Consider the following 27,271-nt stretch of genomic DNA (forward strand, 5'->3'; position numbering starts at 1 on the left):
CGAGCCCAGAGTACGGTGAAAAGCTTCCACTCTACACGTCTCTTCTGTCCACTGATTTTCTGATGCATGCAAAGGCACACAGGGAAACCAGAATTTGGCCCAATATTTATTGATTTGATTTGTCTGGGGCTTATCACGTCGCAGCATTTAGAGGGAAATAATTTTAAAGTCAGAAATTTACCAATACAAATTTTTCATTCAAAGTTATTAATATCCTGAACATATCACAAGACCTCTTCACTTATGGGCCCCAAACTTCTTAAACGCTTATGAGAAAAAGATAGGCCTTGAAATATGTCCAGGAATTTAATCATTCTAGCTCCTGGCAGCCCACGGATGGAAGTGAATTCTAGAGTCTCGGAACTCTCCTGAAGAATATCCTGCTGTCACCTCCCTCTCCATTCATACCTAGTTATTCATTTGAAAATATTGTAAATCATGTTACTATATCTAAACAAGTACAGCAGACAGATATTTGAGCAAGGATATCCTGCTAAAGTAAAATCAAACAAACTAATTTTGCTAAAAGCTTGACATTCTTGCTTTTAGCAAAGAATGTAAATATGGTTAAACTGAATTTAAAGTGAAACAAATGTCTTTTCCTTGGAAGCAGTATTTTCTTGTGGGTTTTATTACAACCATGATAATATTTGATTAGCATTTTAATTGTGTAGAAAGGGTTATGGCTTCAGTTAAAATGATCAGAGCGTTAAAACAATATTTGGTTTGCTGTAGAAAAGCATGTTGATTGGGTTTTGGTCCACACACCTGCGTCTCAGAACAAAAGATAATCTCAAGACCGTTACCAAGTCTTTTCGCTTGGTCACTGAAAAAAAATCACCACATGCTGTGTTGTTAGTACAAAGTGCCATGTGGGTACTTTAAAACGCACCAATTCCTCCTCATTGACCTACAGCGGAGGGGAGGGGAGTGGGCGCTAATAAAGAAAAGCTTCTATTCACTTTTATCTATCTTCTCAGAGACCTGAAAACACCTTGGCAATTTTTTCACAAGTGCCCATATATTAATTAATATACAGAACTTCATTACTCTAGGACAGAAAGTACTTTAAATCATTGTAAACTGCTGATTCACCTAATTACTATTAGACTATTCAAAATGTTGGGGGTTTTTAGGCTTGCACCCACATAATCAAGGAGCATACGTACAATAAGAACACGTTTCATTTATAATAAAAAATGACCCTCATAGTACTTCAGGAGAGAAAAAACACAAGGAAACTAAAAGAAAAAATGAAAGGAGATTTATAAATATGAGGTTATATTTAAAAAACACTTCTAGAGGAAAATGTTTTTAAGTATTGTTTAAAGATGAGAAGGGAAAGAGTGGATGTCAAGGGTCTCTAATTACACTAAAAGCAGAAGGCTGAGTGCTTCAGGGAAGGTTATCCTAGCACAGTGCCTAGAATACTATACAATGCACCCCCAGCCTAAGAGGCAGGTGGGCTTTGGCTGGACTTATGGGGTAAGAGTGTTATGGCTCCTTTAAGGGGTTCCCTCTCCTCATGGAAGCTCAGCTCCCTGGTGAGTTTGGGAAGCTGGGAAGACGGAACAGGCATCATCCTAATTGCCTGGCTAGTCAGTGGGGGCAGCAGCCCAGTGGCACCCAAGCCTCTTTCCTCCTGGCTGTGGTGCCGTACACTGCCAGAACAACAGGTCCCATCCTTCTACCCCAGGGATTAGTGTAAAATGGGGTTTGGGGCCTCCTGTGGGTATTGTGCTAGGTGCCTTTTTGGGACTGGAAAGACATTTTCCCCTCACTGCTAGACTGGCCAGAGCAGGGTGGATTTTTCTGCCTTCCCCACTGGATCCCAGGGAGCCAGTGGGTAGATTAGCAGGTAAGGTTCAACTTGTTACAACTAGGCAGGTGGTCAGTGCAGGTACGAAACCAGAGTTGAAAGAGGATTACTTACTGAGGAAGAAATGGGATTGTGGCTCCTAATGTCTGGTAGAGCGACAGGACAACCCCTTCTTCCTCATACGAAGAGAGGGCAGTGGGGTCCCAGCAACGGGCTGGGACCAGGTATGGACGAGGGAGCTGACGGTGGTCCGCCAAGTGATGGAACAGACTATGCACTGCATGAGTTATTGCTGGAGAGCTCCCAGACAAGTTTTGTTAGTAAAATTGTAGCCTAATTCAAACCTCACTGCTTGCATCTTGTCTTTCTTCTTGTGTGTTCACGCAATGGATGGATGATAAACATACTCAACTCTAACTGAAGTTCAGCATCTTGCAGAACTGGGCTCTACACGCTTATTTATGAACGATTAGTATAACATCCACGAACGTGTGTGTTCTATTTAAAATAAAATGCAAGTAATGTAAGAATATTAACGTGGTGGTGTCTAACTGCAGAATATTGTACCATGTCTGAGATTCAAGTCAAGACAGTTAATTTCCACTTTTGCAGTGACTTACCTATACTGCACACCTGATTAAATGATACTGCAACACTGATTTTATGATTTAAACCATTTACAAGATTTAACCCCAGAAATATAATACAACCTGCCGCATATTTTGTACCAGCCGACATAAATAGAATGTGCCATTTTGTACTGAATGAGGGAAAAAAAGAAGAAAGTGGCACGTCTTGATGGGCAGAAACCAGGTACTTTTGGTTTTGGAAAAATCTTAGTTAGCTATTGATAGAGTGGTTCAGATCCAAGTCTCATTTTATGTGAATATTCAAATTTCTGGAATGATGAGTTCGGATTCTAAGTTGACTCCTCTCTGTGACTCTTCCATTTAGAGGAAAATATCAGATTTTTAAGAAGTCGCAGCATGGTTCCTTCAACTAGTTGCAGAACTGTTTAAAATAACCATTTAAAACACTGTTCTTAAATTTAAAATAAAAAATACTGATTATTAAAAAGTCAGGAAGCTGCTCTTATCTACGCCTACCTGTTCACGTAACTCGAGGTGAAAGAAACGTCATTCACCATGGGCCTGATCCAAAGCCCACTGAACTCAGTGGCAGTCTTTTCATTGGCTTCAGCGGGCTCTGAATCAGCACCCATTTGAATACATAAAGAAGCCCAGGTGTTTCAAAGTAAGGTCTATTATATTAGACATTTTTATCAATTAATCTATGCACCCAATCTAGGCAAACAATTATGCACATATTCTTGTGCTCAGCATATCATCATCACTAGTTAGCCTCTAAGTGATCAGAGTGCAGGGAGTGAGTAAGTGAGCCTGCACTCTGATCACTTAGAGGCTAACTAGTGACCTAGGGGAAGCTGATCAGGGCTAACGAACTCAGTGGGCTCCACCAACCCAAGGCTGATAAAAGAGACACAGGAAGGATGTGCAAGGGGGAGAGAGGAGAAGAATAGGGCTAGCTGGGGCTAGTCACACAGAGGGTGACCTCTGTTCCCCTCACGTCCTGCTGAGAGGACCTAAACCTTGGCAAACATTGTAAATAGTTGGGAGCACAAGGGACTGTGGTGATAGTGGTAAAGGGGGCCAGAAATAAAGCTTCACTGAGAACACAACTGAAGGACTCTCTAAAGTTTCTGCAGGGAAGAAAATGGGGGCGAAACAGGGTCTCTGTTACACTCTCCCTAATCACTGGCCTAAGTGAGAATAAAATCTGCAATTTACAACTGAACGGGTTACTCCTGTAATTCAAGTGGCAGAGTTCTATGCTTTTGGTGCTGAAGACCCCAGGTGCCAACTCCACTGATGACTATGGTGTCTGTACGGGGCCATGATTTCCTACACAAGCCTAATTTTAAAAATTATTCCTTCTGAGTCCATTTTACAGCCTCTGCAGACACTAACTGATTACAGGATCCTAAGATACAGCTGCATATTTTAGAGCAGTCTTCTAGATTTCAGTGCCATCAGGCACCTGGTCTTTTTGACAGCTGTTCAAAGAGCCCCTATTCTGGGGGGACTAGCGAGGGGTTTGTTTTGGGGAGAGAAAATTGTTACCTTTACTGTGGCATCTGACAGCCCCGAAAACATGTCCTTGTCCTGCCCCATAAAACTCTGCTCCAGCAGAATACATGGAGGAAGTAGAATACACTGTATTGGGGAATGTTCTACCATGTACATCCCATGAATCCAAGCAGTCTCTGCGCACTTAGTTACCTTGTCAGTGGTAAAATACTCTGCAAAGTATTCATTGTGCTTTACAGCTGGCATTGTTTCCTTATACAGCATACTTCATAGCCATATTTCAAACACACAGCCACACCCTGACTGGAGGTCAGTTCAGAAGATGAATATTAGTATGTTCTTTGGGTAGAATAATTGTGCAGGGAATTAATCTGTTCTGCTGTGGAGACAGCCTACAATAGTAGTTATCAAACTGTGGGCCACAGAATAGTTGCTGGTAGTCCTAGGAGAACTGGCTCCTCATATGATGCTGGCTCTGTCTCGTCCTTTCAACTTGTTAAATTACACACATAGATCCCGGATCCTATAAACATTTAAACACATGTTCACCTTTAAGCATGTGATCTGTCCCACTGAGGTGAACAGGACCATTCATGCTTAAAGCTAAGCATGTGAATAAATGCTGGATCAGGGCCACATCTCCCTACTAGGATTTTTCTACACTGTAGCTGCTGCAGAGATGTCATGTGATAATGAATGGAGGGGAGCCGGTCTGTGCAATCACAGGGTGATGTGGACCATGAGACTGTTTTACTATTAAGATATGATCTGCACTATGAAAAAAATTGAAAACCCTGGTCTACAGTACAAACATAATCCTCTCAGACATTTTAAAAGTCAGAATGAGACATCAATTTCTCATTTATTTTAGATGTCAGATGATACAACTGGCCTCAAATTATCAGCAGGAAGTTTGTCTTTAAAATGATCCTTGTAATCAAAAATACAATGGCTAAATATGATTTAATTATCAGTACACAATTAGTATAGTTTTTTCCTTTTGTTAATATTTTCAACACCTTTCACTTTTCTTCTTAAATAAATGCTGCCATTTGTTTTGAGAATGTGTTCCTTATCTCATTTTCTTTTTAAATTACATACATTCAGAGAAGCTTTGTTTTATGTTTTAATGCATTTTAGAACTGTTGTATTCATTAACCCATTTATATAATGTAAGCTAGTTTTGTTTATACGTAGTAGAAGTTAGTCTGATTTCAAATATTATGATGTTCATTTAGGTCCTCATCTCACATCCATTGTAATCAATGGAAGGACTGTATTTGACTTCAACGGGCATTGTATCAGGCTCTTAACTTTCAGGGTGGGCTCTTACCACATTCATTCAATGAAGTTTATTAACATTCTCTTTCATACCAGTAATAACATGTTTGCTTTAATTGTTTTGAATTGTCCTATGAAAACCCCGATATCTTCTCTAAAGACCCTTCTACTTACTCAGCTGAAGGACACAATCTTGCATGTTTTTTAAAGACGATTTATCCAAATTACACATTAGCTATTTTAAAAAATTATGTGTTATTCATCACTACAGACTATGATGGATCATTTAGGGGATTAACACAATTATCTACTAAAGTGAAATGCTGCTCTTTTCAGGGAAAAAAAAGTAGCTTTAACAGCATTAATTAATGGTGATGATAAGAATGAATTAAAAAAAACAACCAAATGAACACATTTATAACCTATGAAAATAATTTACTAAACACATCAATCAAAAATCTTGTGCAATTTCCATGTTTATATAGATTAAAATGAATTCAGATTATCAAACATGTGGGTGCCCACAGTATAAGACTGGTTACAAATCTTAGCTAAGAAACAGGAATGGATTAACCAAGTCTTACTGTATATAAATAAAATGTTTATTACTCAGTACTGTGTACCACAACTTTTCCAGAGTGCTTACATTGGCTCAGTTTTTGGGATACATCTATATGTTTTGTATTGTAGAAATACAACTGTATTTTCAATGTATTATATAAATAAGCAGGATTTGGAGAAATAACTTAAAATCAAGGAAAAATGCCATTATTCTTACATCCTGTCCTTCCCTTAATATTTAGCCATATAGATTTAAAAAAATACCTGCTGTAAACAAAGATAGACATAAGTAATTTCTTTTACAGACAGAGTGTGTATCCATAGCTTCTGAAAAGGTGAAATAATAAAAAGGACACAGTGGATCAAAAAATATAAGCTGTTTGATTCCAGTAAAATCTGGAATCACTCCTGCAATGTAGATCGCTTTTCATGTATTTTCTTTTCTCTTATGCAATTTTTTTTTTAAATTATTGTCCGCCCCCCACCTTTTTGTCACCATAGACACTCCCTTTAGGCAACTGTGCATCAACAATCCTCCCACGTTCAAAGTCGGCTACATCTGTTGCTCTTTCCCATTGTTGAAAATTCTTGCCTTAATCCTATTTGACTTTATTCATGCAAAGGTCATCCTGAATTCAACAAATGGAGGAGCGATAGCAAGCACACTGTTGAACATGGCTAAAAAAATGCTGTTGTAGAACATGCAGCTAGTGTGCCGGCACTATCTCAGAAGTACTTGCTTTATTATGCAGGCTTCTAGCTCTCAGAGCTGTGTTGCTCTATGAATTAGTAACATATTTTCTCTAGCATCTCAGTAATAGAACAATTTCTAACTGCTTTGATTCCTGGTATTTATCAAAAAGACTTAAGTCAGACTTGCTGGTGGATGTGCTCTTACCCCCGCCCCCCATGAAATATTTAAACTACTTCACCTCCACTGGAGTTTAGCTTCTGACAGGTATGATTCCCTGGCTTCTCTCTCCCCACCCCTAAAGTTTAGCAGACCTCACACATCCAGCATACACTATTAACCAATCTTGCTAAAAACAACAGTAGACATTAGCTTTAAACAAGTTTAGCAAACTTCACTGTATCACGTCACGTACAAAGCAGGTTGGCAACTCCTGCACAGACGAACTGCCTAATGCAGGTTTTTTTTATACTCACTCCTTTCCTTAAATAAACATGCTCTAGCTCATAACTGAGATTTACTGTCCTGGATAAATAGCTGACAACCAAAGAAACATTAATAGGAACATTAAATTAATAACCAAAACAAAGTTAACTATCAGATTGATTTATGAAGTTAGGATAACTTTTTTTAATACGTCCATAACTCATCCTGACAGAAGCGAGAGCATTATTCACACAAGCTTATTTCGAAGTCTAAAGGTGCTTGCCAGCCAAGATGAACCAAGCCCAACCTTCAGGCAATTGAAGAAAACAGACTATTGTTACACTAGTTTCTTACTAAGAGAAACATTTTCTATTAAGTGTTTTGCTGTTGGCTTAGAAAAGCTTGAATACTGTGCAGAAATTTAACAAGCTAAAAAGAACCCACAACAAAACCTGTTAATATCCAAAAGGTAAATGTTTTGAGAAGATTAGCACATTCAAATTCATTTAAGTGCACATTAGCTGTAAAAGAATACTGGAAAGACTAAGATTTTACAATTTAACAATCGGTAGGTTCTGTACTTTATTTGTGTGGCTTTTTTAAGAAAAGTGTTAGAGAAAAGGATTTTTTTGTTTTTATTTACTTTTCTTACTAGCTCAGTGAACAGACTCTGATTTCTTTACTTTTTTTCGAAAACAAAGCTTAACAAACTAAACAACAGCAATAATTTGTAAATTCATGCATGTGAATCAAAGCCTTCTCCACACTTTGAAAAGGTTAAAACAAAATGGCAAAAACTCTCACACCCTTAGATACATACAAAAGGAGCCACCTACTGGCCTGTCATACAATCATGTGCACTTTTCTTTCTTTCTTTCTGAACATTAGGAATAGAGTCCAATACAACTAAGGTAATAAAATAAAAAAGGGCTATGCCAGATAGAAGGATTTTTCAGATTGTATATGGAAGTTACCCCACATGCATCCGACGAAGTGGGTATTCACCCACGGAAGCTCATGCTTCAATACGTCTGTTAGTCTATAAGGTGCCACAGGACTCTTTGCTGCTTTTACCCCAAACATTGTTTTAAGCTAATCAATACTGCTTTTTGCAGGATCTCTACATGCCTGTCTCTCAAGTGATCAATATTGTTTATATCTAACCCTGCATGGATTCTATTTAAAAGAAGAACAAGGCTTGTGTAATGAAAATTTTCTTAAATCTCAAGAAATTCTGATTTAAAGCTCCTGGAGCTCCCTAAACTCTCCCCCTTGCACTCATCATTATGGACTAATTTAAAGCCACCTAAAGTGAATGAGAGTCTTTTCTTTCACTCCAGTAGGCTTTGGGTTAGTTTACATAAAATGATATATGCCACGTTACATTATGTTATCAGAATGCGCTGGTGGACAAGTTGGAAAATGTAAGGATTTTTAGCACTTTAAATTTGTTAACTATAAATAATGTCACCACGTAGATTTACAAAAACTCCCCCAAACCCAACATTAATTGTAAAGTGTTGGTTCAGATTCACAGAAGAAAATATACATCATTTATTCTTGCTGACACTTTGTATCGCTGTATTTCTATGGAATTTCAAAGCTGTAATTACATTCCGCTCCTCTTTGTTCTGCACAGGGCTGTGTATCTGTTATCTGCCTGGCTTATACCTCTGGCCCAGAGGTGGCTGCTTTTCCTTGGTGCTATATACTGTTTGTAAAGCACTCAGGGAACTTTTGAGATGATAATTGTTTTGTAAATGCATTATCAAAACATAGATGGAAAGGTGTATTTTTTCCACAAAAAGAGAAGTGAATTTTTGATTAGGATGACAAATTCTATTAATATAATAGCTGGATACCTGAATACTGTATACAACAGTTTAGATGCAACAAAATATTTTAAATCACTGAAGATTTCTCTATATCATATTTTGCTTTTATATGATGAAAAAATCTTTAAAGGTCCGATCCTGTGTTCACTGAAGTGAATGGGAGTGTTTCCATTAATTTCAATAGTAGTTGGATTGTGCCCACCGTGCTGTCATACCCTGAAGAATAACTAAGAAAATGGCATTATAGGGTTTCATGTTTATCATCCCTCAAATTATTCTGTATCAGACTGGCTCAGTTTGCAATTAAGAAGATTATTTTTTTTAGGTGAGAGCCCAGAAGACTCTGCCTGGTATCTGAAAGTAAAGCTCGCGCACGGTTACCAGTAATAAAGATTCTGCAGCCAACACAGGGACTGAGCCTACAAACACTTAAGCAAGTAGCACTTACTCAGATGAATGGATCTACTGAAGTCAATATGACTACGCCAATGAGAAAGGGTGATGATTTGGGAAAATGGTTGGAAAAACTGGGTCCTTATCCCGTTTTTGATGCATCAGCCAGAAACGAATCCATCTTTACCCTCTCACAGCTGCATTAGCTTTTAGTAATAACTAAGCCCATATGTAAATCACAATTTCAGGGACCATGTGGAAATAGCGAAATTAGCACAACACTCGATTTTTCCAACCATGGGGAGGCAGAACTGGAAATACCCATTTCCAGGGGAAATGGTGGGGGCACTGGGGGACCCTGCCGTGTGTGTGTGTGAAACTAAAGATATGTGAACGGGGCCTGCTCTAGCAGGCGGATCAGGGTGGGGGTATAGATCCCATTCACTGCAATCTTCCCATCAGAGCAGGGCCCTCTCACACAACTGTTCATGCTCCAAGTAGTGGATCCTGGTTTCAGCTCCTTTGGTGTCGCTGGGTCACTATGAGGCTGGCCGATCTGGGTTCCTAATTGCCACGGGTTGTTGGTGTTCCCCCCCTCCTCCTGCTGGCCAGGAAGCGGCAGCGGTGGTCTTGGCCAGAGTTGGGCTGAATGGCCAGTGGCATATGCTGAGAAGAACCCCCTCCCGGAATGGAACCCGCCCACTACGTGTCCACCTCTCTGGGCCTGGACTAGCCTGTCAACCCCCACGAGCAGGCATGGCCTCAGCAGGGAGGCAGAAGGTGGGATGCCTGTTTCCACCTCCCTGCTGTTGGAAACATTGTAGCAGCTGGGAGGAGGGGAGAGAAAAAGGGGGAAAATAGGCCACCGTGCCTATGCTGTAACATTAAAACACCTGTAACGCTGCCGTGATTATTTTTTAAACAGAATTTACACAGGACCTTAGTAATAATAGGAGTAGAAAGTAGTAAAAGCTTACCAGGTAATAATTAGAATAAATATAGGGAGCAGATGTGTTGAGTTAAGAAAGTTCAACATCTTTGTGTGTAAACCACAGCTGTATAATTAATATATATGTTAACTAGTTTTTTCTATGTTAAAAGAGCACTAAAGTTGCAAAGGCAAGCATTGAAACTTAAGAAATTCTAGAATTAAAGTTGCCAGTACACCCTTCATTTGGCCTCCTTGTGCATATGCATTATAAAACTGCCATTTATTTGTTTTCCTACAAGACCGGTGCTTCATTTGGTGTGAAGGATCGATGGCAATCGATGAATGGGTATTCCTTTTTATCCTCATAATTTAATGTGTGTCTCTGGGCCTTGTTCAATGTACACCTCGAACTGAAAACAGAATTAATTTCCTAATGGGCTTTTCTATGGTGTTCATCACTATAGTATTTGAGTGCTTCACAAACATTTAATATATCTTCACAACATCCCTGTGAGGTAGGGAGATACTATTATCCCCATTTTACAGACGGGACACAAAACAAGCAAGACCAAAACTGACAAGCATTGATAAGTTTTGAGTGCCAAACTTGAGTTGGATAGGACTTGATTTCTGAGTGCGTTAACCATTCATAGCACTTTATATGTTACAAAGCACAGCTCCCCCTGACTTCAGTTGCAGTGGTCAGCAGCTCTTCAAGTTTATCCCCAGTTCTCTCAGGTCAGGCATAAAGAAAATGAGGAACACAAAATTAATGACCATCTGTGAAAAGTCTGGTTTAAGTGACAAGCCCATTATCAAGTGTGAATTCTGTGGCAGAGGCAGTGATCACATCCATTTCTCCAGGGTGGCACTCAACTGCCTTAACTATCAGACAATCATGTCTCTTTCTGTAGCCCCTTGCCTCATATACTACAGAATCTGATCCCTTCCCTGAGCATCATCCATCTTGTGCACTGAATGAGGCAGGGGTATTGTGGAAAACCCCCCCTCAAATGTGATCATGTAATTGAAGACTATATTATGGCGCATACATACAAGGGAATTAAGGTTGGAGGCAGCTCAGCTCTGACCCTTCCCCCACGTACCACCCTACTCCCAGTGCAGGACTATGCTGAGATGGCACAATCTAGTACTTAGATTGTAAACTCTTTGGGAGTAGTGACTGCATTTGTAATGCCTTGCCTATACTAGGACTTTTCTGACCTGTAATCCCTAAAGGCGGCATCTCCCCCAGGGGTAGCACTAGGTTCATAACACGGTAGCAGAACACCCAGTGTCTGTCTACACTGATATACCATCCTGTTGCTCAAAAAAGGACAACAATTTTTAGTGTAGACATTCCCTAAAAGGCCTCAGCTCCCTTTGGAAGAGCAGAAAGCCACAGATGAAGCAGAGACAGAGTCCATCAGTCTTTCTGCCATACACACCAACACTGAGACCACTGAGTGGGAACAGCATCAAGAGAATGTTCCCCCAGGAATTCCCCTGTGATAAGCAACATGTTGAGCAAGACCTCCACCTCCAATCTTCCTAGGTGGCCTCAGGAGTGGCGCCAGGGTTTCTGACGCCCTAGGCAGACGGCCATTTCGCCGCCCCCCCGCGGGTCCGGTGGACCTACCGCAGTCATGCCGGCGGATGGTCCGCTGCTGGAAAGGCTCCGGTGGAGCTGCTGCAGTCGTGCTGGCGGGCGGTCCGCTGGCACTGTAACACGCGCGTACGCTTGGACGCTGCCAGCACGACTCGTCCAGTACGGGTCCGCCAGAGGCCTCTTTCTAAGAGCAGGCCAGGACCGCCCTCCAGTTCCGCCCCCGAAATGGCCTGCTCGGCTGCGCAGCTCCACGCGAGACCTTTCACTCCAGCAGCGGACTGCCACCAGCATGACTGCGGTAGGTCCACCGGACCCGTGGCCCCCCCCCCCAGGCAAAATAGCGCCCCCCCAAAATTCTGGCGCCCTAGACCATTGCCTAGGTCGCCTAAATGGTAGCACCGGCCCTAGTGGCCTATAAAAGGCCCTACCTCCCCCAAGAAGAAGATAGTCCAGCTGGAAGCAGCAAGTATATCTGCAGGGTATTAGGTAAGGACCTAATAACAAACCAGATCAACTGGGAATGTTCAAAAAGTTTTTAAAAGCAATACAAATAGAAAGCAAGGTTTAAAAACCAAACACCACAAAAGAGAAAGGGTGACAATAAAAATATAAAAAAGAAAAGGAGAGAGAGAGAGAGAAAGAAATCAGGCAAGGGCTACAAACAAACAACAAAAACGCAACTGAGCTTGTATTAACATAAACAGGCAAAGGCTGCAGGAAAACTACATGGGCAAAACAGGCAACGGCAAAACAATTGAAATAAAATTCTCGTGTTGCATCAATTTCCCCTACTCTGCTTGCTTGCATGTTGCCCATTTAGATTGCCAACTCTTCAGGGCAGGAGCCTGTAACTTATCTAGCACACTCTTACAGTCTAAAGTGTATGATGGTGTCATTTTTTGTCACAGTCACTTTTTAGACTGTTCATCAACAGCGCCAGGGAATTATCATAGTAAGGTTATGTATTTTTATAAACATTTACAGTTTAACACTGAAAATATAAAACCCATGGAACTATTTATTGCTGTGGGTAATGTTTTACTGAATTGCACTTTAAGTCTTTTTAATGTATATTTAAATATATTATTTCTTACTGGCATATCCCATTGTTCAGTATTACATACTCCTGTAATGAAATATCCAATGTCTTATCATGTCTCCAAGAGAAGCAGCAGAGTTAAGGGGACAATCGAATACTTATTGAACGTCCTCACTTTTGTGGGTTGTAAGATCACACCCGCCCATTCCCAGTAAAGGATGCAATCTTGACTCTAATAAAAGACGCTATAATAGCTCACATTTGGATACTTTGGGTTCAAAATCCTTATTCTGACAAATTCCATGTGTTTTGGATTCTTTGGCGGCTGCAGATCGTATAAAATGACACAAAAGGTTCAAAGCACAAGTATGTTTGTAAAGAAGTAAAATCCTGTTTTATTGGAAAGATTAACTCTTTTTTCAGCCATTTCACCAAATTTTAAATCACCAAAGACATTTCAACGATAGAACAAAAAAAGCAGATGTATCAATGTGGACAGTAGCTAAATTTGGAATGATTTACTGTTCAACAGTTTGAAGTGGCATACTTCAGGGATAGCTACACCTCTCATTTGCATAAGTAGCTGACATTAATAGCTTATTTGAAACACATGAAAAATGAAACAAGTGAAGAAAGGAGACAGGTTTTCCCCCAGCTATGACAGGTTAACTATATTAAAAAGTTGAAGAATTAAATGCAATACTTGTAGCACTGTGATTTTGTACCAGATGAAAGGTTAAACCACAAAAGACACTTACCAAGAGATAATATTAAGGGTTTAAGTCAAAAGTTGTATTTTAGGTTTTACATATCCTACTTGGGGTGGCCCAGCAAAAATATTGCCTATTGTGGTCCCCTGCTGTAATAATCTGTTCACCGCAAGGTGCTGTTTGCTGCTACTCTGATCATGAGCAACAGACACCCAAGGCTTGCACTTACTCCTGACAGCACCACACATGGTAAAAACTAGGAGTTGGCACATTGTAGGAACTGCAGACCAGGAAGTGAGTAAACTGATGGCTAAGGGCTGCGAGTTTGTCACAGAGGTTACGGAAGTCACAGATTCCGTGACTTTCCATGACCTCTGCAGCAGCTGGTGTGGCTGGCTCTGGGGCTGCACAAGCAGCTCAGGCAGCCCTGGGGCCAGTCACACAAGCTGCTGCTGGGCAATCTCAGGACACTGCTACCCCCACCCCGCAGCAGGAGGAGTTTGGGTATGGGAGGGGGCTCAGGGTTGAGGCATGGGAGGGGATGAAGGCTCTGGGTGGAACTTACCTTGCGGGGGCTCTCTGGAAATGGCCACATGTCCCTCCCTTAACACCTAGCTCTGCAAGTTGCCTCCACTTGCAGACACCACCCCCGCAGCTCCCATTGGCCGTGGCTCCTGACCAATGGGAGCTGCGTGGCTGGCAATGTGCGGAGCTAGAAGCTTAGGGAGGGACATGTTGCTGCTTCTGAGAAGTTGGGCAGGGAGCTTGCCAGCCCCTCCAACCCTCTTACGCCCAGCTCCAGAGGGGGTCCTGGGTTGTTCCTACACAAGCACCCCAGACTACCACCCCCAAGCACCCATGGACCACCACCCCCAGTACCTGTGCCCCCCCCGCCTCCACAAGTCCTCCCCACACACCCCTGCCCCCCTGAGCACCTGTGGTCCCTCATGAGCACCCACAGCACTACCAAGATTTAGTCAGGGGTATAGTACAAGTCATGGACAGGTCATGACCCATGAATTTTTGTTTACTGCCTGTGTCCTGTCCATGACTTCTATTGAAAATACCCCTGACTAAAATGTATCTGTACTGATGGCAACACCAGAGAGTCCCAAACTTCAGAGATTCAGTGTCTCATGAGTGCCCCGTTTCTCTCCCTCCATCTCCTCCACAGCCAGCCCTGCTCCCAGTTCCTGCTCAGCTGCCCCCAACCCCCTTGCAGCGCCTCCTGCAGCTCCAGCCAACCCTCCTCTTCCCATCGTCAGGCCGCAATCACTAAACAAGGCTGTGCCTACTGACTCCACTCACTGGCTCCAGCTGCTTCCTCCATGCTGCTGCCCAGACCTCAGTCCCTGTGCTGCTGCCTGCTGTCACTGGCCCAGCGTCCAGGGCACACGTGAGGCAGAATGTGAGGGAGTGGGTAGGGCAGTAACAGGCACTCTGGGGTGAATTAACTCTCCAACTCCTCTTCCTGTGCCCTTCCTTTGTATGCCAGTCCAATAACAGGCACTGTGGGGACAGGCACATTCTCCATCTTCTGCCCTGGTACCTCCCCTTGTATGCCAGCCACTGCTGGTGCTCCTGCCTGCAGAGAGAGACTGCCTCAGTCAGCTCCTACTCTTTACTACAGCCTTACTGCTTTCCAATGTTCTACATCACCTCAGGTCCTAGTGCCCCCAGGATAACCTTGTCACATACCCTGGGGCGTGCCCACAGTTTAAAAACATATGCCCTATATTGATCTTGAACAATATGGAATAATCTTACCTTTATGTTTGGGAGAAGAGATGTTCCCTGTACCTTCTTTCCCCTTGTGCACTAGCAAAAATTAAAGACAGGATTCACGTACTATACTGAAACCACTAAGGTTAAAGTTATAGTTAAGGCTACAGTTCATCCATTACACACAGCACTGTAGTTTTTAAATAGAAAATGTTTTGGTTTGCTGTAAGGTTTGAGGCCCCATTGATACATATTAATGAGGTCAGATAAGGAAAGTAAGTGAAATGGCTAAATTGTTGGCACATATTTATAGTATACACCAGAACAGTTCTGAGTATTTGGATCCATAATGCAAACATTCCAGGACAAGTAAGCATGATCAGAGGGCAATTTCCCTGACTGTTTTTATTTTCAAACTTACTAACAGCCAAACTACTACATAATTAGAATACTTATAAAGAAAATGCTAGTACAGACTATTCTTAACTCTAAAGGCACTAATCAAGCCATTATGATTTCTATTTATCTATCTTTACACTGCAACTCCTGAACCAATCAGTTTAAGCAGGTTTACACTCCCTGAAGCGACCTGAACAGTTACTGACAAAATGGTAAATAGTTATCCAACTGGTCATCACTACTGAGTATACTGTCAAACCATTCAAATTCACAGTAAAATAAAGGATGCATTGTTTTTGGTGACTAGCTGCTTCACACAAATAACTGTGCTTTGGTTGGCTGTATTAAGCTTCACCTCCATGTCCAGGCTTGTTCTTCAGGCATTACCAGTCACAGACTCTTCTAACCAATCTCCTTGGTTTAGAGATAGAATTACTGTTGCTGGTGTAACCATCTTCAATCTTTGTGATTTTATGTATTTGTTTAGGGCTCTCAGATGTAGAATGGGTCTCCATCCTCTGTTCTTATTCAGTGTCAGGAAATATTTGGAGTAGAAACCTTTCCCAGTTAGCTGATCGGGAACTGGTTCTACAGCACCAAGGCTTAGCAGGTAGTTTATTTCTGGACGGATCATCTCCCATGAGAAAGGTCCCTGAAGATGGATGAGGAGGAAGGGAGATAAAATGGATTGAATAACCCTTGGAAATCATCTCCAGTACCCATTTGTTTGATGATACCTTTTTCCAGTTTTGCTGAAAAAGAGCAAGGCAGTGTCTGACGGGATGTAGATGATTTGAATACTGGAGCAACAGATGGTGGGAGTGGTCACTTGGGGTCTGATGCTTTGACATTGATGGCTATACTGTTGAAGTTTGGGGTGGCTGTTGGCTTTTGTTTCTGCAGCCAATGTCTCTTCTGTTGGGGTTCATAATATCTTTGGGGTGGAGGAAACTGAGTCGGTCAGGATCTTTGCAATATTTGTGTCTTACTATATTTTCTTTTTTGTGCCAGTATATAGATCCCTAAGAAGTATAGCGTGGCATCTGAGTCCTTCAGTGTATGAAGTGAAGCCTCTGTCTTCTCTGCAAAGAGTTTGGATCCTTCGAATTGAAGGTCCCCCACTGTCGTTTGTACTTCCGTTGATTGACTGGAAAGGTGAGGCCAGGAAGCTCTCTTCATCACCACTGCTATTGATACAGACTGGGCTGCTGTTTCCATGGCATTTAAAGCTGTTTGTAGCGCTGTCATTACTAGCAGTTGGCCCTCGGCAACGATGGCTTGGAATTGTTCTCTTTGATCGTTTGGGAGGTGATCAATAAATGAATTAAGTTTTTTGTAGTTGATACGGTTGTATTTTGCCATCAGGGCCTGGTAATTTGCAGATTGTAGGGATGCGGAGGAATATGATTTTCTGCCGAATAGGTCCAGTGTTTTCCGATCCTTGCTGTAGGGAGCTGATTTAGCATGGTGCTGTCTTCCATGTTCATTTATAGCATCTACGACAAGCGAGTTCAGAGATAAGTGTGAGAAATGAAAATCCACACCCTTAGAGGGGACAGAGTATTTTTTGCATATGGGTGTTATTGAGGCTGGCATTTGCCAAACGATCTTAGTTGGGTCTAGTAGTGCCTCGTTGATCGGAAGCGCAATCCGTGATGATTAGGACATGTGTAGCATGTCCAGCAATTTGTGATGCAAAATCTTTACCTTTTCAAAGGGAATCTGAAGTGCATCTGCAACCTTCTTGGTGAGGTCCTGAAATTGTTTAAAATCATCTGCCATTGAAGGTGGAGGAGGTGTCACAACCTTATCTGGCAAGGATGAAGAAATACTCATTGGCAGAGTAATATCTTTGTCCAGTCTAGTCTCCTGCTCCTCAAGGGGTCTAGAAAAGGAGGCTGAAGGGGATAGTCATCTTCTCTTCCTCTAGGAGACACCTGAGGTCCTAGAGAGCTGGTGTCTGTATGCTGCCCGGGGGTATGGCCACTGGGGTGACGCAAAGGCCATGGGTGGTGGTATCCAACGGTGTCCAAACCAAATTGGTGGTGGAGGTTCTGTACGTAGCTGTAGTTGAGGGGACCCTGGATGCTGTTCTCCTGAGTTGTTCCTCAAGGCTAAAGATAAGTTGTCATTCTCTTCCTTGTCTGTCTCTTCGCATAATAAAAGGTGGAGCAGACACAAAGTCTGGTGGTAAGTATTTTGGAACCATGGGGGATTCCGGAGACAGATGTAGAAGGTGCTGGTATGCCAGTACTGAGTAATGGGGATTCTGGCGTTTCTGAAACGAACAGGTCCTTGGAGAAATGAAATTCCAGTGGGATGTGTCTCAGCTGGCTTGTTGGTGCTGGAGTCTGTGGTGACTGTAGCCTCTTATGGTGCAATGATCATCCAGAAGAGGGCTCCCTGATAAAAGTGCTTGGTATCACAGTCTTCCTTGTCTCTGGCAGTGCTGTTTTAGTAGAGGCAGTATGGTATCTTTCTCCTCCTTTGTCATGTGGTGTCAACACCATTGAGCCTGTGCCCCTCAAGTCTTTAGGTTTGGTGGCAGTACTGGTAACCGAGGAACCTAATGCTTCATGGCTATTGTGCTGCAAATCCATGGGTACCAAGGTCACTGATTTTGCCAGGGATCTCTTCTTCCTGATCGGTTGTTCAGCCACGGGACTTGCAGTCCTCTTTTTCAAGCTCTTATGAGAGAAATCCATAGATTTCCTCTTTGACTCCTCCACAGTTTGATGTCCTGTGTATGTTAGTCTCATGAGGGACCATTGCTCCAGGGGAGTCTCAGGCCAGGACTCAGATACCTCTCCATCATCAGGTACCTGAGTTTTAGTTCACAGCTCTCTTGTTCTTGCCTTTAATTTCTGACAGAAGATACACTTCTGAGATATATGAGCCTCACCCAAATGGCAAATACAGTGCGAGAGACAGTGCTTGAAGCCCAGGCATACTTCCTCTCGTGGAGGGGAGGAGAACAATTTAATAAGGACAGAAAGGTAACAGTTTTCTAAGTCTAACAAAAAAAGGGATTATTTTTCTTTAGATGAAAAAGAAAAAAGGGAAGGAAATAAACTAATGAAAACTCTATTAGCTACTATAAAACTGAAAACAAGGTCTAAATCTAATCAACTATTGAACTCTACTTGTTGCTCTGCCTCAGGCCTTGGGCAATTGAGAAGGAACTGTTTAAGTTTAGTGAATTTTCAGTATATTAGCACAGGTACCTGGTCATCTCTCTTTTCATATTAATTGTCATCCCAGTCTCAGTTAGGCTAAGACTTGTATGTCCATTAAGTTTTTTTTAAAAACTGTGTTAAGGGCTATGTTACTGTGGCAGGTGAGTGATCTTTATATGCAAAGCTTTTGAAATCCTTCATGCCAAATGGTGCTTGGGAACTGGCCTTCCTAAATAAGCCTATGTATTGATCCACAGCCTGCTGGGACCACGTAGTGGGCTGTTTTCAAACAATTTTTTTTATTTTGGTCAGGATAGGGAATTCTTTGACTTTTCAAGGTTAAAAAAATCTGGTTCAGGTTCCGTTCAGCTTCCATTACAACCAGTTGCTATAGTTCCCTGGAGTGAGTGAACTGACACCAAGGCCAGACATGACATCGTCATCTTTAATAGGGAATCAAGAGTCCTTAACCATAATCTGGGAGACGTGGAAACTGTATGAGTTACTTGCCCGTCTACTGGATGAAGGAGACTTTTCTCTGGGCTGTATGCAATGGTAAGCCTGGCAGAATTCAACTGTTACATTTTGCTTATTTTGTCAGATATCGATGTTTATTGTTAACCATTTTTTAGGTGATCTTGATTTAAATTTTCACAGCTGTGCAAAATTATGGGTTTTAGGCTTTTTCTCTTATCTATTTAAATTTTCACAGTTGCAGGAACTTATGGAAGGGGGTCAGACAATTATTTAATTACAGTAGATGCTGAGATTCAAAAAGTTCAAACTTTATAACTGTTAAAACACAAATTGTCAATATCACGTCAACACACAAAGTCAATATCTTTAAATCAAACCCTCATAAGCTCTCAAGTGGTATTTTTCTTACTTGGCCTCTATTTGTTACTTTTAATTATTATGGATGGAAATATTTTTTCATTGATTTGTGTGTGTACAATAGCTGACAAAGAGGCAGTTACACACAGGTTGGGAACGCAGGTTTTTACTTGTCTGGATGATCAAGGAAAGAAAGAAGTGAGACAGAGCTCATCCTAAATTACTAAAGTCCCAGCTGATAACTGGTGTACCGAACTTATAGTAGGAACTCTGCTATACTCCTTGCTGTCATCTCTGCCCTTTTGTTTTCCTCTTTAGGTATTTTCTACTCTCCAAACCTCCCTTTCCTTCATGCCTCCTCGGTAGAACTGGTTCTCCCAGCACAGGCAGTCTCCTTAACATACACGTTCTTCTGACTGAGCACAGTTGTTCACCGTAACAACTTCTTCTGATTGTTCTGTAGCTTCTTCCAGACAGAGTGGGTGATACCCTTGTCAGTTCATGGCTGACTCATTATTCATTAAGGCGTTCAGTGAAACTGAAATTGCATGAAACTAAACAGAATTTGTAAGCGGTACATGGATAGATTCTTCACATCGTCTCGGGAGGTTTAGGAATTTCTGTAGTAGGAACCGTGTGATGCTGCCATTCAGAACCTGGTTACTGGAGTTTCCTGTCTCCTTTCATGTTAGGAGCACTGACCTAAAGAATGGGGATCTATTACAACATGTATCTTTGAAGAAGATAAGTACAGGGAGCTTGATTTTCAGGGATGTCTGTTCAGATAGTTAACCCTGGACATGACTCCAGGGCCTCCCTTTTCGGTATATCACAAAATCCACATAAGTGCGTTAAAAATTAGCGGAGTTAGACACATAGGCACGTTTACAGAGAACTCATCAAGCCCTTCTACCCTGGCAATCCACTTAGTTGTTTCTAGCTTAAGTCAATTTTCAATTGATAGATGTCCAAGTTTGCTGATGTGCTGAAATCCATGTTGTTCTTCCAGTTTCCTTCATTAGCACACTAAATGCCTCTGTTACATGTTCAAATAAAAGTTACAAAAGCCAAATGTGTGAAATCACATGGCCCTGCAGGGTAAAAACACCTTCACCTACTACTTGGCCAATAGTAAAGTCCCGGGTTCAAGATGGATTGCGTTGTAGTAAACAGAATTGAATGCACATGAAAGTATTTCTACTAACTCAGCTGCCCACACTACAAGGTTAATTACAGTTGAAAATTGGACTTAGGCACTTTGGGACCAGACCACACTGTAGAAGTTTTAATTTTTGGACATAAGCAGGCTTAGGGAAATCTCATTCTTAGATGCTCCATGCTGAAAATTGTGCTTCAGGATTGCTTTCAAACCTCCATGTCATTTTGTTAGGTAACACAGTTAAAAGTCTTTGGAAACTGTATCCTGAATATGTACTCTCACGTATCAAAGAAATCTTTTAGGGGCAATTTCCACCCAGTAATCTTAATTTTTTTAGATCTATATATATTTGGCATGTCATCATTTGTAGTTCTATGTGACCAAGGAATCTGATTAACTTTTCTAACACATGGAAGAAAAACCAGTTACAATTGCTCCTTCATAAATTTGCAGCAGCGTCTATTGAATTTTTGTCAGTCTTCTCCCTCTGTTCAATATTTCAATAACGATTTAGATAATGGCATACCGTGTACATTTATAAAAAGTTTGTGGATGATATGAAGTTGGAGGAGCTGCAAATATTTGGGGGGATAGGATCAAAATTCAACATGATCTGGATAAACTGGGAAAATGGTCTTAAATAAATAGGATGAAATTCAATAAGGACAAATGCAAAGTACTCCATTTAGGAAGGAACAATCAGCTGCACATATGCAAAATGGGAAATGACTACCTATAAAGGAATACTGTGGAAAGGGATCGGGGGGGTTGGGGGTGGGGTTATGTTGGGTCACAAGCTAAATATGAGTTAACGTTGTAACAAAGAGGAAAAAAAAAAGCAAACATCATTCTGGGATGTATTAGCAGGAATGTTGTAAGCAAGACATGAGAAGTAATTCTTCCACTCTACTCTGTACTGATTAGGCCTCAACTGGAGAATTTTGTGTCCAGTTCTAGGCACCACATTTCAGGAAGGATGTGGACAAACTGGAGAGAGTCCAGAGAAGAGCAACAAAAATGATTAAGGGTTTAGTGAAAGTGACCTCTGAGGGAAGATTGAAAAAACTGGGATTGTTTAGTTTGGGGAAGAGAAGACTGAAGGAAGAACATGATAACAGTGTTCAAGTACATAAAAGGTTGTTACAAGGAGGAAGGAGAAAAATTGTTCTCCTTAACCTTTGAGACTAGGACAAGAAGCAACGGGCTTAAATTGCAACAAGGATGGTTTAGGCTGAAAATTAAGAAAAACTTCCTAACTGTCATGGTAGTTAAGCACTGGAATAAATTGCCTAGGGAGGTTGTGTTATCTCCATAATTGGAGATTTTTAAGACCAGGTTAGATAAATATCTGTCAGGGATGGTCTACTTAGTCCTGCCTTGAATGCAGGGGACTGGACTAGAAGATCTCTCAAGGTCCTGTCCAGTCCTACAATTCTATTATTCTTTTTTAAAATCCTCAGAAAGGTCTAAAGCAATATTTATGCTTCATAAGCAGTTTTAAGACTATCTATCTATTAATGTCTGCAATTATTTTCCATGAAAACAGAGAAGTTAACTTTAGCTGTACTTTCTACTTTATACGCCAGAATATCTAACTTTTCCACTTTTTTTTTTTAACACTTAGGGCTTGTTTTCTCTACTGGGGTAAGTCGACCCAAGTTATGCTATTCCAGCTACGTGAATAACAGAATGTAAAAGTACAAGCAAGGAGACAGACCATGCTAAAAGGATACTTTCAGAATTGTAACCACCTTTGTTACAGAAGTATAAATAATACAGAGTACAGCTTGCAATAATGTAAAAAATGTTCATATTGAAAAATACTTCAAACTAAATACGTTCTGAATATCGTATCACCCTATCAATGATTCAAGAACAACCCCCCCCCCCGCCAGAAAAACCCTCCCTGCTCCCAATGTCATGGTTTCACATTGCAGTTGTTCCACTGCTACTCAGATACTAAAAATTACACCAACATAATTATTGTGAGTTAAGGCTACTTCATTAAATTTCAGTGTATCTACACGTGAGTTTCAGAACAGTGTATGATGTGAAATTTCCATATTACACACAACAAACCGTTAAAAGAACATCAAGGTTGCAAAGTCAAGCACTAAAAGTTAAGGAAATGCCTGGATTAAGGTTGCTATACAATGTTAGTTTGGCCCCGTTGGGTATATGCATCATGACACTCTAATTAAACAATAATTCTTCCTCTCCCCTCCCCCCCAGCCCCTTTTAAACTTTAAACTCCAAAATTTAATGTTGATTTGTGTGTGTAATTTCCTAGGTTTTTTAAAAAAACAAACTGCAAAAAGAGACATTCCATCATGCAGAATCACATAGACATTCACATGAGGTCATCAGCACAGCTGGAACCTTTAAATCTACAACACAGGTGTCTGGCACTTGAGCTAATGGAGTATCCGATAGCAGTAGTAGGTTACCTCCCCAGTGGCTGGCCATACAGAGGATAAGAGAGAGACATTTTGCAAGAGGGTTTTCACTGTTATTTCACTGACAGCAGAGGCGTTCTGAAGCTCAGGAATCTTGGGATCCATTTCAGGCTCTGGAGGAGTGTGCACTCTAGTGATCAGACACTTCTTCCTCTGTAGTCCCGGGCCTGACACCTCTGCCTTTGTCCCCCACAGCCTATCGCTGTCCCCGTCCTGTCTTTACCACACTCTCTTCCTGGCTTCTTGTCCCAGCCTCCTCGCCTAGCCAGTCCTAGTCTCCATTAACCCAAGCTCCTCATCACAGTCCCCGTCTCTCTCTGCCGGCTCCTTGTCTGACCCTAATCTTTCCTGTATCCTGTCTCCCAGTCCCAAACTCCTTCCCCAGGCTCTTCATCCCCAGTTTCCCTCTCAAGCTACTTGCCTCAGGATCCTTCACTAGCCAGTCCCAGGCACCTTCTTGGGGTTCCTCGGCCAATCTCAGTGTCTCCCTTGCTCCCAATCTCCCCCACGGGCACACTGTCCCAAATTTCTTGCCTATCCACTTCCTGTTTCCCTTCACCCATATCTCCTCAGCCTATCTGAGTTCTTCTCCCCAACCGCCTCCCAATCCCAGTCGCCCCATCCCTGGCCTCTCCTCCTCAGACTCCTTATCCCAAACTATGACTTCTATCACCCCCCCTTCCCATCTACTCACACACAACTCCCCACTCCCAGTCCAGCTATTGTCCTCTCTGGACTCCACTCAAACTGATTCCTCCCCTAAGCAGCCTGGGTGCCAGCAAAGTGATCACTGAAGGGACAGGAGAATCTCCCAGATCTCAGCTCTGGTGCTCAGTGCCACAGGGCCCCACAGCAGTCAGAAGCAGCAATCACAGGGAAAGTTCTGCTTAGCTCTTGCAACCTTGGGCTGGGACATGCCCAGGACAGACAAAATCTTTGGAGAATTTAGACGCCAAATAATAAAGTTTCTACTGAGCATGTGCAACATGTGATTTTTCAAAGGCTTCTAGCTTGGCCAGCTTGTGCTGTTTAACAAAAACAGCACAAGCTACATTCTTGACAGAAAGGCCAAGCACCTGCCAAATTTCACATTTTTTGTCCAAAACCATAGTGAAGCTACAGCTGTTCAAAGAAAAGGTTGTAAGATTTTTTTTTAAAAAAACAAGGGCAAAACAATGTATTTTCCCCAATCTTCTTTTCCGAAATGACTGAATTATTTTTGCTGAAGCAATAAAAAAAATCCATCCTGAGACAGACACCCAGCATAGAAAATTTCAGTCAAAATGGTTAAAGGATGGCAAAATTATAAGTAACTGAAAATAGGGTCTTCATAATAGGAAGTGTCAGATAAGGACATGTCTTAAGTAAGGCCATGCTTCAAGCTGGGGTCTGATTCCCATCTCGCACAAACGTATTCATACTCTCATCTGAACTAGCACACTATAAATAGTAGCACAGCTGCAGTATCACAGACAACACTGGCATCGACTAGCCACCCTATGTATGTATCCATGAGGGTTCAAGTGGGTTTGCACTCAGGGCTGCTAGCCCATGCTGCCACTGCCTGGGCTTCAGCAGTCACGCTTTTTAGTGCGTTAGATCAGACCAGAGCTAGCATGTCTACATGAGCTGGGGATCACAACCCTAACTCGTAATGTAGACATAGCCTTATGGAACCACTACCAGCTCTACCTATCATGTACCACTATATCTAGACAAAACACATTGTAATGAATTTGCTGAGCAGCAACAGTTCTGCAGAGTGCAATGTGATTAACCTGTTAAGGGTGGACGTGCTGCTGCTTGTCTGGCTCCTCATTAAGGCAGCCAGGAGGAGGACATTTTGTGGAAGTTGGGAGGAGAGTTGGAGATCTGGAGGGACACCGACGAGAAGGCAGATATTCATGATGGCTGCTCAGGGTGACTGAGGTGGAGTTTCTGTAGTGGCCAAGGTGCAATTGGGTCTATCTTGGTTTAATAGTTAATGGGACTCACGCGCATATAGTAGATAAGAACATGTACATAATGTAAGAAGAACAAATTATGCCATACTTGATGCTCTGACACCACTCTTTCTTCAACATGGGAAACAGACGTGTTTTAAGAACCCAAAATCAACCACTGCTCAGAATGGTGCAAGAATATTAACGCATGTGCAAAAACGCAGTGCAAGAACGATGGTCTGGTAGTTAAGGCAAATGATTGGGACTTGAGAGATCTGGATTAGTTTCTCAGCTCTGCTCAGATTTCCTTTGTGGCCTTTTGTCAAGATTTTCAAAAATAGGCTTCAGGCTAACTTTAGGCATGGTGCCACTCACAGCACCAGCCATGGTGAGTACACTGCTAGCAGGGGTGAGGGGAATGAGGAGGGAATTGCTTGGCTGCATGAAACTATGAGCAGAGCTTTGGAGCTGTGCTCCGGCTCCGCTCCAGTTCCAGGCAAAAGCCTGCAGCTCCACTGCTCCGGAGCTGCTCTGTGCTCCAGCTCCGGACTCTGCTCCAAAGCCCTGACTATGAGTACAAGACAATAGCACTGAATACTGGCACCATTTTCCACAGGTGGTGATGATTTTTTCACTCCCGCAGGTAACGAAGGCACAGACAGCACAGCTGCTTCTGGAGTCCAGAAGCCACTCGGGCCCATATGCTGCTAGCCTGAGTATGCAATGGTGCCTGACAAAGTTATTGCTGACTGGCATAGCAAAAAATCCTACTGCTGAGGAAGAAATAAGACTGCTCCTCCCCTCCCCTTCAGAAATCTTTTGGAGAGGATTGCAGAGAACCCCCATGAAAGTTTCTTTGAGATTTCGCAGGAAGATTCAAGGGACATCCCTGTACACAAACAATGGCTCCCATTGCCTAATTCTACAGGGGAACGATAGGTAAAAAACAATGCTACCTCTCTTTGTTGCACTGCTCTCTTCTAGCATGGATACATTAATTAAAAGTCAATAGCTGTGTCTTATTAAGTTAGGGGCACCATCAGTACATCATTGGACTGGGAAATACAATTACACACTTACCCAAATTTCCTCCCCCTGCATCAGGCTTGCCCGTGTTCGACTGCTGGCATTGACTGCACTGTGGTGGAGTCTCAAAAAGGTCCTGGCTCACAGCATTGCTGGATCCCTTGGTTGCATGTCCCCCATCCTCCCTTCTGATCATGCCAGAGGCCTGTGGCTTGAGCTCTTCAGAGGTATCCATGGTGGAAAGTTCTCCACCAGCATGCAGCTCTTTGTCAAAGCAACAGGTCTGTGGTTTGGCACAAGATCAATTGTTGGCCTTCCGGCCTTCTGATATGCCTAATGCAGTTCCTTTGCTTTCACGTGGCACTGCTGCCAGTCTCTGTCATACCCCTTCTCCTGCATCCCCCATGCAATCTGCTCATAGATATCTATGCTTGGGTCTGTAGCTGTGCTTGTACAATCTCTTCTCACCACAGGCCCAGGAGATCCAATATCTCCTGTCCACTCCCTATCAGAGCATGTGTGAAGTGTACCCAGCATGGTCAGTTGCACATAACAAAGGAGAGCTCACCAATATGCTCACCAAGCTGGACAATCAGGAAATGGCATTTCAAGAATGTGCAGGGGTTTAGAGGAGAGGGGGTCCTTCTGGTCTCCATAACCTTGGGGCAGAATCAAGCATTGAGGGCCAGCTGCTGGTGGAATGTCAGGGTCAACACAGCATCTACACTTGTGCAGTATCGACCTTAGTACATCCACCATGCCCAGTGCCGCTTGAACGGGTGGTGGTACTATGTTGGCGTAACGGGGCACTGATATCAGTGGGAGACAAAATTAAGCGTAGATCCTTGGACAAGTAGGTGGATACAAGACAGCTTATGTTGACCTAACTTGCTAGTGCAGATCAGGCCTGAGACTCTTTCCTTTGACTGAGTGCTGAGGAGACAGTGAGATCAGCAACCAATCTGACTAATTAAGTTCTGACTAATTAAGCAGTGGTTTGATAGATATGACAAGGAATCCCATTCAACTCTTAAATGGAATGGTGTTTGCTACAACATAGGGCCTGAAGGACGGAAGTAAGTTTAAAATTGAGATCCTGGGCTTGGTGCTGTGTCAGACAGATAGAAAGCTTTCTTCCATCTCTTCCCCACCC

At 42.3% G+C, this 27,271-nt stretch overlaps 1 protein-coding gene across 12 annotated transcripts in view; it reads right to left on the minus strand.

The window, feature by feature from the left end:
• The window catches only part of EHBP1 (EH domain binding protein 1), a 337,395-nt gene that overhangs the window by 117,152 nt on the left and 192,972 nt on the right, over positions 1-27,271 (minus strand). The window lies entirely within an intron of this gene.

The sequence above is a fragment of the Chelonoidis abingdonii genome, chromosome 3 (genome assembly GCF_003597395.2).
Source record: "Chelonoidis abingdonii isolate Lonesome George chromosome 3, CheloAbing_2.0, whole genome shotgun sequence".
Lineage (NCBI taxonomy): Eukaryota > Metazoa > Chordata > Testudines > Testudinidae > Chelonoidis > Chelonoidis abingdonii.